General features: G+C 56.9%; 1 protein-coding gene across 3 annotated transcripts in view; it reads left to right on the top strand.

The window, feature by feature from the left end:
* The first annotated feature begins 7,611 nt into the window (after positions 1–7,611).
* Positions 7,612–15,718, top strand: part of AHDC1 (AT-hook DNA binding motif containing 1) — a 65,076-nt gene continuing 56,969 nt past the window's right edge. For 2 of the 3 annotated variants that reach the window (XR_009531101.1, XM_060089241.1), the window contains exons 1-2: positions 7,873–8,074; positions 8,305–8,402. The gene's annotated coding sequence lies outside the window, so the exon portion shown is untranslated. Of the gene's footprint in view, positions 7,636–7,872; positions 8,075–8,304; positions 8,403–15,718 lie in introns of those variants that run through there. The other variant, XM_060089242.1, reaches the window with a different exon arrangement.

The following is a 15,718-nucleotide window of genomic DNA, read 5'->3' as shown; positions in this document are numbered from 1 at the left end:
GGGAATAAGGATTCCCACCTCTCCCATCAGGAAGTTGTTGACCCCTGACTTACTAAGGGAATGGCCAGGGGAAAGAGTCTGGGGGCTGGGAATCACTGCTACGCTTGGCAGACAATGACTAAGCATTGACTCTGTGAAGGGCCCTTTGCTAGGCAGGACCCTGGGAACACAGAAATGAATAAGACCTGTCCCTGTCCTAGAAGAGTTCACAGTCAGGCTGGGGAGAAATAATAGTAATAATAACTCTTTTATTAAGTGTCTGCTGAATGCCGGATGTGTTTACATCCATCTTTTCATTTAACCCATTCCTGAATCTGGTTCTATGATGAGCCCCCCCCCCATTTACAGATGAGGAAACTGAGGCCCAGGGGTTACATGATGTACCAAGGTCACACAGATATACGTGACAGAGCTGGGATTTGAACCCAGGTCTCACATCAAGGCCCATGATCTTTCTACCAGACCTTGCTGCCTCTGGGCCTTGGGAAAAGATCCTATCTGCCCCAGGTGGATGTCTGGGTGATCCTTCTCTCTCGAAATATTGGTAGAAGGAGTCCCTGGAAACCCCCCAAGCTGAGTGACTTAAAGGAAAGTGGATGAGGTGGCCAGTGCAGATGGAGCATTCCCTGTGCTCAGCCCTGTGCTGAGCCCTGTGCTGGGGATGGCTGAACAGGAGCGATAAGATGGGTAGAAGCCAAGTGGCTGCTTAGAGAAGTGGTCACAGGAGTCGGAGCCTTAACTCTGTACATTCCAACTCTCAGGGGCCAAGGCTTCCAGAAGGCCATGGTCTCTGGCCAACCAAACTCACAAGAGCCTGATGTATAAACCAGAAGCCTAGTGTTTTCACCTGCCGTGGAGTAAGCAGATAAGAGCACAGTTCTGGAGCTGTAGTGTAGTATTGTGAATCTTGCCTCTACCACCTGCTAGCTGTGCCATTTAGTGCAAGCTATTTATCTCTCCAAGCCCCAATTTCTTCATCTTTGAAATGGAAATAAACGCACAATACATGTTAGCTGTCTTTGTCACTACCACTTACAAATCATTTACTCTATGCCAGACATCCTACTAAGTGCATGCAGCCTACTAAGTGCACAGAGCCCTATAAGGTGAGGGCTATTATATCTTGATTTTACTAATAAGGAAACTGAAGCACAGTGAAGTAAATAGATTATAGGACATAATGGCAGAGCAGGGGCTTGAACCACGTCCTCTGACTCCAAAATCAGTGCTCTCAGTCTCTAGAGTCTTTTCCTGGGACCAGACTATTTCTGTCTGCCCAAAGGGGCTCTGCCTGGCACCTGAATGTCCATTTAGTTTAAATGGAGGCCCAGCAGGACAGTGAGCCACCTGGAGTCCACCAGGCCCCCATGACTCCTCAGCAGAGACAAGAGCCACCTGAGCCTGGAATCCCTATGTCTACTGGTTCCCTGTCCCTCCCTCTGGTGCAACCGAATGAATTCTCCCTTGCACCCCCTTTTCTGTGCATCCTTCTGTTCCCTTCAGATAGAGCACAATGCAATTGATTAGGCCTCTGTTTTCTCAATTTCAATCACATCCTCGCCCTGCCTCCCTGAGATTACAGGCGGGTCACCTTGATTGCGGTTTCCACCGTTCACAAAACCCTTCAGTCATTTACAAAACCATCTCTCGCCTCATTCACTCCCCCACCTGGCTCTTCTCTTCTGTGATGCGTGATTTTACTGGCTTAAGACTCAGAGGGCAATTTTATTTCCAAGTTCATGGTGGGGGAGGAGGACACCTAATTGACTAATGCTGGATGTTTCACATGCGAGCCTCGCCATGAGGCAGTGCAGAAGTATGATTATTCCCGTTTTACAAAAGTGGAAACAAAGACTCTGAAAGACTACAATGCTTGCTCAAGGTCATCCAGCTGGATGAGAGAGTCAGGATTTGAACACAGGTTTGTGTGACTTCAAAGTCTTATGCATCCCTCTGTGTCACATTGCTTTATTTGATGGAGCAGCATGGGAAAGTATAATACTAAACCAGAGTCAGGGCCAGGGAGGATAGGGGGTGGGGGTAGCCCCATATGTGCTGAGGACTGTTTTCATAAAAGAGCCAAGTCATTTATTAATTTCACACACATCTACTGATGTCTTCTGTAGGCTGGTCCTGTCCAGGAGACAGAACAGTAAACAAATGCAGGGCTTCCCTGGTGGCGCAGTGGTTGAGAGTCTGCCTGTCGATGCAGGGGACATGGGTTCGTGCCCTGGTCTGGGAAGATCCCACATGCCACGGAGCGGCTAGGCCCGTGAGCCATAGCCGCTGAGCCTGAACACCGGAGCCTGTGCTCCACAAGGGGAGAGGCCACAACAGTGAGAGGCCCGCATACTGCAAAAAACAAACAAACAAACAAAAAACAATTGCAACACTTAGGGGCAAGGTCAGTCTGGAGGCCAAGGGAGACTTCTTGGAGGAGGTGAAAGAAAAGTCTGCTTGATGAAGCAGCCAGAGGGTGAGATCATCTCCCACTGAGGGAATGGCATGTGCAAAGGTCCAGAGGTATGGGAGAACAAGACCAAGTCAGGCAAGAGCAAATAATTATGTATGGGAGGGTTGAGGGAAAAGATGAGGCATATAAGAAGATGGTTGGAAGGTCAGAGGCAAGAGGTAGGAGGGTCAGAAAACCAAGGGTTATGGTCCCTGAGTTGTGGAGAAAAGTCAGAGAGAAAAAATCTCGGTGCCTCAGGACCTATTGGGATGAGTCTATTCTGGATCCCACTGCTCCAGTTCTGAGCTGGGTGGACCCACTATCCACTCCAAGAGTTCTTTCCCAGGTACAGTATCAAAGCCTCCCTTCTACCCGGCCATCCACATCCATTACACACACACACACACGCACACGCACGCGCACGCACACACGCGCACACACACACACACACACACACACACCCCGGGTGGTCTTGCAGTGGTGTCCATACTCCCTCTAGTGGTCACTCTGGGCACTACATCCAAAACTTTCCTCTGAGACAGGAGGACCAGGTCCCTTTAGAGCCTCCCAATCCATCAGAATGGGAGAGACAGCAATTCAGTACGGTTCCTGCTCTCAGAAATCTCACAATTTGATGATGGTGAGGGTGAAGGGGACAGGCACAGGCAGATGACGTAGGAGAACAGGGGAGGTTCCTAACTCAATTGGGCAGGGGGAAGTCTCAGTGGAGGTGTTGCTTCACCACCAGAGACCTGAAAAATGAGTGAAAGTTTGCAAGCAAGCAAGCAGCAAGCAAGAGAGAGGCGTTCCAGACTTGACAGAATTAAGTAGCTCAGAGGCAGGAAATGGGACCGTGCAGAGAGTTACAATTAAGTAGGTGTGATTGGAGTGAAAAATTTGAGGGGGATCAGTGGCTAAAGATGAAGATGACGAGGTAGGCAGGGGGTCTTGTCTGCCATTGCCCTCGGGCTAGGATTCCAAACCTTGGGCCACGGAAGCCACTGAAGGGTTTTGAGCAGGGTAATAACAGAGTCAGATTCACCTTCCAGAAGGAACCCCGTGGTGACCAACACGGAGGAAGGATGGGAGGGGAAGAGGTGGGAGAGGAACACCCTTCTTGGACACAAAGAACCACACCAGGTCACACTCATAGGAGAACACAGAGCTTTGGGCAGACCTGTGAACCAGACATATCAACACACGTGATGACACCTACAGACATGTCAGTGGGACGCCAGGCTGAGCACCCAGAGAAACAAACACATACTGACATACACTCAGACATATAACTCAGGTCCTCGAGCCAAAAGGAAACCAAGGACACACATTTACCCCCAGACACAGGCTGACAGTTAGAACCATGCACGCCCTGATGGACACAGGAATTCACACACACACACACACACACACACACACACATGCAGTGTGGCTGTCAAGGGCTCTACCCTGCCCCCCTCTCTCTCCCCCTGGGTCCCTCACCACCTCGGGCAGGAACAAAGCTGACCTTTGCCCTCTGGCCTCTGGCCTCTCCTCCCACACCCCCTGCCCAGAGGGAGGAGCCGTTTGAAGTCTGGGCTGCAGCTGGGGTTTCCTGTTGCCTGGAGGAATGTGGGAGGACTTTCAGGGAGGGGCGAGTGCAGGGAAGCTAGCCCATGAGGAGGGATAATGGGGACCTGGGGGCCTTGGTTCCCACTGTACCACAATGAAGGAGGGCTTCCTGCTTCCATGGTCTCTTGGGCCCCAGCTCTGAGCCGTTCCCATCCAGAGGAGGGGAAATCCAAGGCCATAATGGCTCCAGTCCAACGGGCCTCTTGTTCCTGGATCAGTAGCTCAGTGGCTCAGGACAGGCCCTCAACCTCTTTTGGCCCAGTTTCTCCTTCTGTGGACTGGGATGAATCCCTCTCCAGCAATCCAGACCTTTCCTGAGGTAGCTCCAAGAGTGGGACCAACCCCAGAACTTCTGTAGTCAGGGAAGGCAAGGCTCCCTTCACTCTGACCTTTCCAGGAGCTCCAGGGGCCTGGTTCCAGGCTGCTGTGACCTCTCAGTTATTGTCATTATTATTATCATGACTTAATAATCCCTCAGCATGCCCGTGCCAGTTTTCAAAGTGCTTTCACATCCATGTGTTCAGTAAATCTTCTCAACAGCTTTGCCTGTAACACAGAGAAAGGATTACTCCTCAATTTGACACACGTGGAAATTGAGACTCAGAAAGTTTAAGGACACACAAGTAAAAGCAGAATCAGAACCAGGTCTGGGGAATTCCCCGGCAGTCCAGTGGTTAGGACTCCACGCTTCCACTGCAGGGGGCCCAGGTTCGATCCCTGGACGGGGAACTAAGATCCTGTATGCCGCTTGGCACAGCTGAAAAAAAAGAACCAGGTCTGTCTGGCTCCTATTCCACATGGCCTCCAAACCCTTAGGCCCCACAACTTTACCTCTGGACTCTCACCTCTATTTCCTGGGGTCTAGCTATACCACCTTCTGCTTACATTGAATCAAAAATGGTTGGAGTGAGCAGAACCCAGAAAGGATGATGCAGATTTTTCCAGAACCTGGGTCCCCTCTTTCAAGTCTGCTTTCTCTGGGAGCTTATAGCTACCCTGCCCAGCCTGAGGTGACCCCAGATGCTGTTTTTGAGGACTGGGTAGCCCCCTTTTAGACTAGGCTGGTGAAGCAGAGATGGCAATTAGACACTAGGTGGCAGCAGCCACCTACAGGAAGACAGCTTGAGTTTGGGAAGACCACCCCCCCTCACCCAACACAATTTTAAGAGGCTCCAAGAGAAAGACCAGCCTCCAAATGACTGGAAAACCTTGTAATGCTTGGTTTCCAGCTATGCCCAACACCTTGGGGACTAAGAGCACCCACCCTGTCTGGGGACGGGGCTGCTGAAGCAGCCTGGAGTGCGAGGGGAATGCATGGACAACCCCACCTAACTTCTATTCCCCTCTCACTCTTGGAGCCATGGGCCCTACTAACCTTGCACCTTATGACCTAAACTCTCCCCTCCCATGCCTTTCCCAAATGCCTTTTCATCCCAATCTACCTGGGGCTCCCTATTTCCCAGAAGCTATCCTGTATGCCCACCCAATTCCCTCCCCAAATTTGATTCAGCTTAGGTGGGATCTTCATGCCCTTGGGCAGAGCCTAATAGGTAAGGATGTTGTGAGGGGGTAAAAGAAAGAGGAACCTGGGCCTCTCCTACACTCCCCAGTGATAAGTCTTGCCAGTGGGGGACCACCTGGTGCAAGATGCCAAAGTCCCATCTATTTGTGATAACTTTAGACTCAGGCTTTGGAGATGCAAAGGGCCCCTAACGACTTTAACCACTGCTTTCATTAATATCTGACCTTATAATTGTTCCCATTCAATGAATAAATCTTTGAACCCAGGGCTTGCCTGCAAGGAGAAGCTGCTCCCAAATGGGGGCCTCTGCAGCTGGCCATGCCAGCACCATGATGCCAGATCAATAGGTGTACTATTTAGACCCTAAACCTCTCCCATGGCTGCTGTGCCCCCGGTCCCTGCAAAGGGCCATCAGAGAGTGCCCCCTAGATCCCCTCTTTCGCCCTCTGGGGGTTCCAGACTGTCTAGAGGAGGGGCTTGGGAGGGGTGGAGGTGTAGGGAAGGTGGTGACAGGGAGCTGCAGTTGGCAAAATGACACCGCCTGCCTTTGTCACATGCTGGCCATCACCTCGCAACACCCCGCAGGGCCAAAGGAAGAGTCAGAAACAGGTGGGCCAAGGACAAAGGCACCGCTGAAGAAACTTCAGACATGGGGCAAGACAGAAAAAAGCCAGCAGACACTGGACAAAGGAATGTCAGACACACAAATGAAGTGGGACTAGCGCAGGACCAGTCAGGGCCGGTGCTGGTAGACACTGAGGACTGGACAGCCACCATGCATTATTCATCTCCGTGTCCCCTGTGAGCCCTGCACACCTCAGTTAACATTTGTCTAATTGAAGTGCCAAGGGAGGACACACAGACACTGGGAGAGAAGGTCAGACAGAGACCTGGGGAGTCAAAGCTCCCTGCCACGGCCCAGAGGTTAAGCAGTGGGCTTTGGAATGAAATGGATCCTGGTCTGGCTGGGCTCTACCACTTCTTCAGTGGGTGTCATGGGCCTCAGTGCCCTCATCTCTAAAATGGAAATGATAACAATACCATTTCACCAGGTCTTTGCAGGACTCAAGAACCCTGCGGTGTTCAGTAAATGGCAGCAGCAGCAGTTTTCCTTTCTGAGCTGTCCAGATACCTCCCCTTGGTAACCAGGCCCTGGCAGTGCACATTTCCATCTGTGGGGATAGGCCAGGCAGGGGGCCCAGAGCGAGGGGCTGGATAACAGATGTGACCTGAAGAGGAGGTAGGTGAAAGTGCTGAGTCCAGCCCCCTGGGCACAGCAGGGGCTCTGAACTGTTGAATCTGAATGCTGCTTCCTGACACAAGGAAAAAGCTCAGTCGAATTCAGGAAGGCAAGGGGTGTGTGTGTGTGTGAGAGAGAGAGAGAGAGAAAGAGAGAGAGAGAGAGAGAGAGATCTGTGGATTATCCAGGAATTTGTGCCCTCGCCACCCTTGGACTTCTAGAAACACTAAGCTTTGGTGGGGGTCGCTAAACCCAGAGCTCAGAACTCGAGACGGGGTCACTGAGTGAGGAGGAGGTGCTGGTGGGCTTTGAGGTTTCTAGAGCAGCCCTTTTGCCATAAACCCTTGCGTTTTACTCAGTAGGAAACCTTTTCATAAAGGGAGAACGACCCCAAATTCAGGGAGCCGGTCCTCTCCTCTTTCCTCTTCCTCTCTTATTTAATTGGGATGCCCCAGAAAGTAGCAGGCCCTTTAGCAAATCCCTCGATTCCCTATTCTACTCTCATTCCCTTCGCAGACCCCGCCCCTTCGCTCCCGCCCCTAACCTCCGCTCAAGCCTGAGCCCCCGCGGGGGACTAGGAACGTGGGAAACGTTCCCAATCCTTGGGGAGAAACAGCACCCCTTGGTAAAACAGGACTCGCCCCGGCCGGAGGGGCCCGGGCGCTGGGGTCCCTGCAGGGTCCCGGCCGCGCCGTCGGAGCTGCTGGCGCCGCCCCGCCCGCCCCGCGCGCCGAGCGGCCGAGGCGGGGACTACAAGTCCCGGCGTGCCGCGCGCGCGCTCCCCCCTGGGGTTCCGGATGGTGAGCGGCGAAGGTAAGGCGAGCTCGCAGAGGCAGCGGCGGCGGCGGCGGAGACGGAGAGAGGCAGGCAGGCAGGCAGGGCGAGGGCGAGAGACGGAGGGAGGGAGCGAGCGAGGCGGACCAGACAGACAGACAGGCGGGCGGGCGGGCAAAGCGAGCCACCCGCCAGGCTGCGCTCAGCCCCGCTCGCAGCGGAGAGAGCAGAAGGCAGGAGGAGGGAGGGGAGGAGGGGGAGGGAGGGAGAGAGGGAATCCAGCTACCACCACCCAAAGCCAGCGTCTGCTTTCTGTCCTCATTTCCTTTTCCCACCCAGCTCTGAGAGCAGAGAAAGGCAGAGGGAGCGAGAGATAGAGACAGTCAGAGAGACAGACAGACAGCCAGAGAGAGCAGGAGGGAGGAGGGCGGAGGAGGAGGAGCAGGAGGAGGACTACGCGGGGCGCGTTCCCTCCCAGGTTTGCAATTGGGGGGGTGGGGGCGGGGGTGTCCAGGGCTGTGAGAGTGTGTGCGCGGTGGGGGGAGCGAGGGGGGCGCAGAGAGCGAAGGAGTGATCGAGGTGGGGGGCGCCGCGGGAGCGGGGGGCCGTGTCCAGCGGAGTTAGCGGCGGGGAATGTGAGCCGAGGCGCGAGCCATGCTGTCAGCAACGGCGGGCGGCTCAGGGCTCCACCACGACTGCTCTCCCCAGCTGCCGAGCGCCCGCGTCGCTGCCGCGGCCGGAAGACAGACGCCCCCCAAAGCCCCTCGCCTGGCTCGGACCAACGGAGCCGGCAGCCCAGCACTCCGGTGAGTGGCGCCTCCTCCCCAGCCCTAGACCCCTGCTGGGGACCGGCCGGCCGGGCTCTTTTGTGCAGCGCACCGGGGGGGCTCTGCGCCCCCTCCGCGCGCCCGGGTCCGGTCCGCCGGACCCCGTGGCTGCGGTGCCCGCGGTGCGATCGGTCTTTGTTTCCACCGGGGCCCGCGGCTCGGCTGGGCTCGGCTCGAAGCCTGGCAGGCAGCGCCGGGAAGGGGGAGGGGGAGGTGGACGAGAAGGGGGGGCGGGGAGGGGGGGTTCTCGGGTTTCCTGGCCGCCCCGCGGCTCCCCCGGCTCGGGGGCGAGGTGCGCGCCCAGCGCTGCCGCGCGCCCCCTCCTCCTTCCCCCTCCCTCCGTCTTTGGATTTAAAACTGCAATTTGCTCTCCAGCTTGCTGAGAATGTGGGGGGGGGGGTGAAGGGGGGGACCGTGGGAGCGGAGAACAAGGCTGGATTTTAGGAACGGCCCTGGGAAAGGGGGAGACTGCGGAGGGAGGAGCCCCTCCCCTTCAACCCCCAAATCCCAAGGTTCTGCTGGTGCTCTGGGAGTTGAGGGGCGGGGACCTAATGACCCGGAGGGGGTGTGGGGCGGAGGAGGGATTTGGGGGCGGCCAGGGCCGTAGGGGTTGGGCCGCGTGCCCGGTTACCTGGCGAACAAAGTCGGCTCACTTTTGCATAAATAAATAAATAATCGCCTATCAATGCGTTTCCTCTGAGGCTCTGATTGAATCGGCCCCCTCTTCCCCAGGGGGTGGGGTGCTGAGTGACAGCTGTCAGCCCCCTGGGCCGGTAGCTGGGGGTGAATTGCAGAATCCCTCTGCCTTCTGGCTACGGGCGCATTCCCCTGCTGGGTCCTGGTCCCCAGGCAGAGCCAGAGGGGCAGGGGGCTGGCTCTGAGTCTAGGAAATAACCTTGTTTCCTGTTCTACAGGAAAAGGGACAGCAACCCAGAGTTTGGGGGCTGGGGATGAAGACTGATGGGAGCTGGAGGGGTTCCCCAGCAGCCTGACCCCCCAGCCTCCTGCCAGGCGAAGGGGCCAGCTGAGGGAGGAAGGATGTGGGCCTTGCTGGCCGGAGGCGGGAGCTGGGGCCGTCCCTGAGGCGGGCAGCGGGCACTGAGAGGGAGGAGGGAGAGAGAGAGAAGCGGGGGCGGGAATTCTCTACCGCAGACCCTGGGGGCCAGGGCCAGATGTGGAGGGGTGGGGAGTCCCCCCTCCCTCCTAGCTTGGGGGCCCTGGGGCTGGGCTGGGAGGGGCTGAGCCTGGTGCCCTCCGTTCTGCACCAGTGCCTGACTGGCAGGGCCAGCTGAATTTGGGCCCAGGCGTCACCCTGGGAGGTAGAGCCAGGCTGCACCAGCCTGGCCCCTGAGCACAAGGAGGGACCCTTGGGGGGCCTGTGCCTGTCTGGCTGGGCAGGCGTTTCCCGCCGGACCAGTTGGTGTCAGGCGGGACTTGGCCCCAGCTCCCTGGGCAGAGCTCAGGGTGTGAGGACAAGCTTTGCCTCCGGGTCAGGGTGGCCACATTTTGTCCGCTGCTGCCGCCGGCGGGGCGGGGGCATGCGCCCGGGCCTGGGCAGAGTCCTGCCAGGAGCATTTGGGGTGTTTCTATTGTTGGCTTGTTCCTGTTCCGTGTGGCCCGGTGTGTGTAGCTGTGTGAGCTGGGGCTGTAGGTGACAGATTACCAGTTGGTGCGTCCCCCACCCACACACAGCCCCCACCCCTGCCGCCTGGAGGGGCAGGCTGGGTTGTGGTGGTGAGCTGCGGGGGGGACCCCCCAGGTGGCATGTGCCTGCAGCTTGCCATCTCCCTCCTTTGAGCAGATGTATATTTTTATAGTAATGGAAAATCAAACTGGATAGTAAGTTGAATTCATTTTTTTCTTCTGCTGTGTCAATAGTTGGAATAACCCCTAGAGACTAGTGAACTTCTTGCCCCAGAGCTCCTACCCTCCAGAGGTTGCAAAGATCAGTGAGGGCATGAGCTCTGGGGGACCAGTTCAAACCAGTGACTCTTGTCCCTCTTGGTCTGGCATTGGGGCAGGTGCCCAGGTGGGCGGGCATTGCCCCCTCCCCAGGCATTCCCCCCACACCCCACCCCACCCCGGGTGTAGTCTGTCCTCTCAGCCACCTCCTTGGTCAGTGCCTAAGCTGTGCCCAAGCCCTCAGGGACCTTCTCCTGGTGGGCTCTCTCCCCCTGCCTGGGCTCCCGGCCCACGTGTTGATATTTATTTTCTGTAGTAAAATCCATTTTTAATGCCGTTACTTTTGAAATAATATAGAGAGAAACAAATGTGATGTGTTTAAGTTGCCCTCTGTGAGTTTTTAATGTGATCTATGGCTGAGGTAGTGATGGAAGGAGCTGTTCGGCTTGGAGGAATTTGGTGTCATAAAGAAAAAGAGCTTGCTGTTTATTATGGTTGCTGGGCTGGGGGGTCTGGAACAGGGTCGTGAGGGCAGGGAGCCCCAGCACCCCCAGGTGCTGTGGATGGACAGCGTTGCTTCTCAGTTTGGAGGTGTGTGGGTTCCAGGATTGTTTTGCATGGCTCCCCAGCCCTTGATGGGGCCTTTGGCGAGGGGGCTTGGGAGCTGGGGGGCTTTGTCCCCTCCCATTCCACCTGCTTAGATTTGGGCAGGGAGGCTTATGGAACCCCCTGCTGAGCTAAGTGGAGGTGTACTGTAGGGAGGATGGATTTGGATTCTAAAGGAGATTAAGAGACAGACAGGATCTTTACCTGATTGGTGTGGCTGTGCTGGAGGCTTGGGGGGCAAACTGTCCCTGGCAGAAGACCTTTTTTTTTAGGGGGGGCTGATCTGGACCCGCAGAGCCCCAGAGGGACATTGCTTGTTCTCAGTCAGCCTGGAGCGCTGGCTCGAGCCACTACCTCCTCTTGCCTCTGTTCCCCATTGGACAGGGGCTTCCTCCAGGCAAACCTGATCCCCCTCACTTCCCCTCTTCTCTGCTCTGCCCCACCCCAAGTCAACTTCTTTTTTTTTTTTTTTTTTTTTTGGTTTGTGGAATACAGAGCTCTGTGCCTCAGGCCAGCCACCCAAGACCACAGGGTGCCATGCCTTCATACCAGATGCCCAGGCACTTCTGGTGTGATTAGTGAGGTCAGGCAGACTCACCATTATGGGATGGAGCCCAGCTCTGCCTCTGGGTCCCCTGGGTCTCTTGGGACAGAGCCGGGGAGGGGGAAGCCAGGATGGGGTGGAGCTGGGAACTGAAGGGGGGGAGCAAGGGTAACATTGTTGCTAATGTCAGCAGATGGGCCCCCCAGGGAGAGAGCTGGGGGAGGTGGGGAGGAAAGAGACCCAGACAGCCCGACATGAGGTGGAAAGAGGAAAAGATGGTGACAGAAGCCAGTGATGAGGGGGTGAGAGAGAAAACGGTCAAGGAAAAGAGCCAGGATCACAGCCCCTGGAGATGGCATCCAGGGGACCAAGAAGGCCTAGGCATGTGCCACTCCCCACCCCACAGCCCAAAATGAGCGGGCACTGAGAGCCTCTTACCCAAGCTCAAATGCTGCTCGGATTGTATCTGGAGGAGAGACAAGCAAATGTCTCTGGGAAAAGGGAGGAGGACAGGTGGGAGAGAGAGAGAAGGAAGCTCTCCCACAGGAGGAGGGAGAACGGGGAGACAGGGGCATTCCAGGGGTCACTTGACTAATGCTCCTGCCCCAGGGCAGCGTCTCCCCACTCCCCAAATGTCTGGGAACAGAGCCGACCTCTTCTTTGGACCTGGGGGCGGAGCCTGAGGCAGGTACAGCGCCCCACAGGTTGTGGGCGCTCTGTGTCAGGAGGCACCGGGCTTTTAAAAGCGGGGAACATTAGGACCGTTAGAGACACCAGGGGTGTCATCCGGTTGGATCCCCCCACCTTGTTTGACAGGAGGAAATCCAGTCTAGAGGGGCCCCCTCCCCTTGCTTGCCTGGGACCTAGGCTCTTTCCGTCCACCTCTCTGTAGTTAGAGAGCTGGAACAGCTGCAGGGGGCCTCCTGGGTGCGGAGGGGGCCAGAGCCTGGGGAGAGGAGCAGGCGGGCACCCTTGTGGCCAGAGCCCCCCCAGGGGAGGGGGAGGCGCCGCTGCCGGGAGAGAGGGAGGGAGGGGAGAGAGGAGGGGAAACAGTGAGTCAGGCTTCCAAGAGCTGAGGATGAGAGAGCCAGAGCTGGGAGGGAGAGGGCAGGGAGGGCTGCTCAGAAGCGAGGAGAGGGAGGGGGCCCAGCCAGGGGCAAGGAGAGCTCTAGAGGGAGGGAGCCAGCCCCTGGCCCTGGCCCAGCGGTAGGGCTGTGCAGGGCTGTGCAGCCAACATGGACTTTGCCCGTGGCAGGTCAGGAAGGAGCCAGATTCTGCCCCTGCGGCGTCCTTTTCATTCCCGGCGTCCTTTTCATTCCCTATTCCTCATTCATGATCCCACCCCAAGGTCTCAGGAAGAATGACTGACTGTGTCATCCCATCCCTTCCTCAGTTTCCCCATCTATTGTGGGATTTGGACTGTGAGCTCTTCTTAGAGAAGGAGGAACAGAGCCTCCTGGGAAGTGTTGAGGGGTACCTCCTCCAGCTGCTGGCTTTGTGCCGGGGCCCTGCTGGAGGCTGCCCCCAGTCAGTGTAGGGTGCAGGTCTCCGGCTGTCGGGCTCCTCTTGAGCCCTCAGAGTTGCTGGGCCAGGGAGTGGCTGTGGTGGTAGACCACGAGTGCTGGGGTGCAGTGTGTGTGTGTGCTGCTGGGCTGGCAATGGTAAGTGGACTGCCTGGGGCCTCTCAGGATGGCCAGGGTATAGACAGGCCACGAACTCCAGATGTCCAGAGCCAACCTCCATTTGGGGAGGGAGGAGACACCCTTGTGATCCACCCCCCCTCCGCCTTATCCCTGTGGGTCAGAGGCTCTGGGGCAGCTGGGAGGTAGGAATGGTCCCTGTGGGAGCTGGTGAGAACTGCCTATGGGGCCCCTCGTGTCTGGAGCTGGGACCAGAACTGGAGGGATCCCCAGGGACTGCCTGGGAGGGAGGAGGGAAGGAGCCCCCCTCCCACCCATCTGACAGGAAGCTATGGCTTCGCCCAAGGCCTGGCATCCCCCAGCCCTTCCCTCCTGGATCCCCAGCGCCTCTTCCATTAGTGAGGGAATGAGGGAGGTGGGCACTGAAGCTTCCTCTCCTACAGGGCCTGGCTTTGGGGGGAACGGTGAAGCGAAGGCAAAGTGAGGCCCCCTGCTGCCCCCTACGCGCGCGCGCGCGCGCGCGCGCGCGCGCGCGCGCGCGCGCACACACAGACTGAACTGCAGTGAGGCCCTGCTTTCTCCTCTCTCTGCTCTGGGGTCCTTGGCTTGGGAGCCCAGGGGAGGGGCCACTTCTGCAGCTGGCTGGCCCCGAACTCCCAGCTCAGCCCAGCTGCTACTGAAGCTTCCAGAAGCTGCAGCTCTGCACCCCCTCCCCGCCCCCTGAGCCAGGAGAGGCCTCTGCTGACCTGGGGGAGGGTGTCTTGGTGAGCGAGTGGGCACCCTTAGAAGGACTAGCACAGACAACCAGACAGATGGGTGGCGGAGCAGATGGACAGAGACACCCACGCACAGGCAGACGGAGAGAGACGGACAGATGGACCAGGACTGGGAGAGACGGACATACAGAGGTGCTGGCAGAGACAGGAGTCAGAAAAAATGGAAAGGCCTGGGGAGAGAGAAACAGACAGAGAGAGACAGAGACTTGGAGACAGGGAGATCCAAGGGGGGAGACAAGGTGACTGAGATGGGAGAAGGAGAGATATGGGGGAGAGAGGGAGGGGCAGGAAGAGATAAAGAAAGGGGGAAACCCAGACCGAGAGAGAGAGAGGAGAGACTGAAGGCTACAAACCACAAACAAGGATTTGATGAGAATCTGGAAGGTGTTTTCTCCTGCTTCCCTCCCCAAACCCCCAGGCCAGCCAAGTCTCCATTCCTTCCACCCCCGGCTCAGTTTCCAGCTGCTAAAGAGGTCAGGGAGAAAGAGAGAGAGGAAGACACACACACACACACACACACACACACACACACACACTCCCCCCAGATCCCAGAGACCCCTCTCCCCTGATCTCTTTGTAGGGGGAGGGAGTTGCGGAGGGTGCCTCTCCTAGCCCTGACCCCTACTCACAGAGGTACAGTACCTCTTGTCTCAGAAAATATCCCAGAATACTCCCCACTCACTCCCCACTCACCCTCACTGTGTGTCTCCTCGTGTAAGTTCACCTCCCCATACTCACACCTGTCCACAGGGGCCTGGCCTCACACACACTCACAAATACACATTTTGTGGCATACACGTCTCTGCTCTTACACTCATCTTGAATCTCACAAACATAACTGGTGAACCTGTCCCTATGCTTTCTTACCCATACAGGCAGTGACACACAGGCCTCATCGTGGCTTCTCAAAACATATTGATAGGGCTTCCCTGGTGGCGCAGTGGTTGAGAGTCCGCCTGCCGATGCAGGGGACACGGGTTCGTGCCCTGGTCCGGGAGGATCCCACATGCCGCGGAGCGGCTGGGCCAGTAAGCCATGGCCGCTGAGCCTGCGCGTCCGGAGCCTGTGCTCCGCAACGGGAGAGGCCACAACAGTGAGAGGCCCGCGTACCGCAAAAAATATATATATATATATTGATACACACACATACACAGTCACACGCTCACACAACAGTGGCAGTCACCCCAGAGCAGAGAGAGGACTCTTTCTCTCTGGAGGGGAAGATCAGGGTTCCCAGGGAGCCATGGTGTCATGGGGGGGGTGGCGGGGGTATGCCTCCCACTCTGACCTAGCTGGCAGGGCAGGGAGGCAGGAGACACTTTCAGCCAGGGGCAGCCCTCCTGCAGGGCCTGGCCTGGACACAGAGAAATTGGCTGGTGTGAAAGAGCTGAGAGCTGGTGAGAGTGTGTGTGCACATGTACAAACATGTGCACGTATGTACAGGTATAAGGGATGGTGAGTGTCTGTTACAATGTGTGTGAGAGAGACTGAGTGCGTATGAGGTGGGATATGGGTGTGACAGGGAGATCCACTCCCCAAGGTGTGTGGAGTGTGTGGGGGTGGGTGTGACAGCTCCTTGTCGGGTATGTCTGTGTGGAGGCATGTATATGTGACAGGTGCATGTGGCTGTACCTGGCTTTGCAGCGTGCGGGTGTGTGTCATGGGCATACACATGTGAAGGACTGGGACCCTGGGGCTGAGGGGCATGTGTACCAGGGTGCAGTGTTCTGCAGATGTGAAGGTGTGGGGGGTGTTTGCGTGTGAGTGTAGTGTAGGCAGGGTGCATGGATGAGGGGGTAGCTGCCTGTGTGAGGCTGTGAGCTCGTA

Source organism: Mesoplodon densirostris, chromosome 2 (assembly GCF_025265405.1).
Source record: "Mesoplodon densirostris isolate mMesDen1 chromosome 2, mMesDen1 primary haplotype, whole genome shotgun sequence".
Lineage (NCBI taxonomy): Eukaryota > Metazoa > Chordata > Mammalia > Artiodactyla > Ziphiidae > Mesoplodon > Mesoplodon densirostris.
This window is presented reverse-complemented; position numbering and strand designations above follow the sequence as displayed.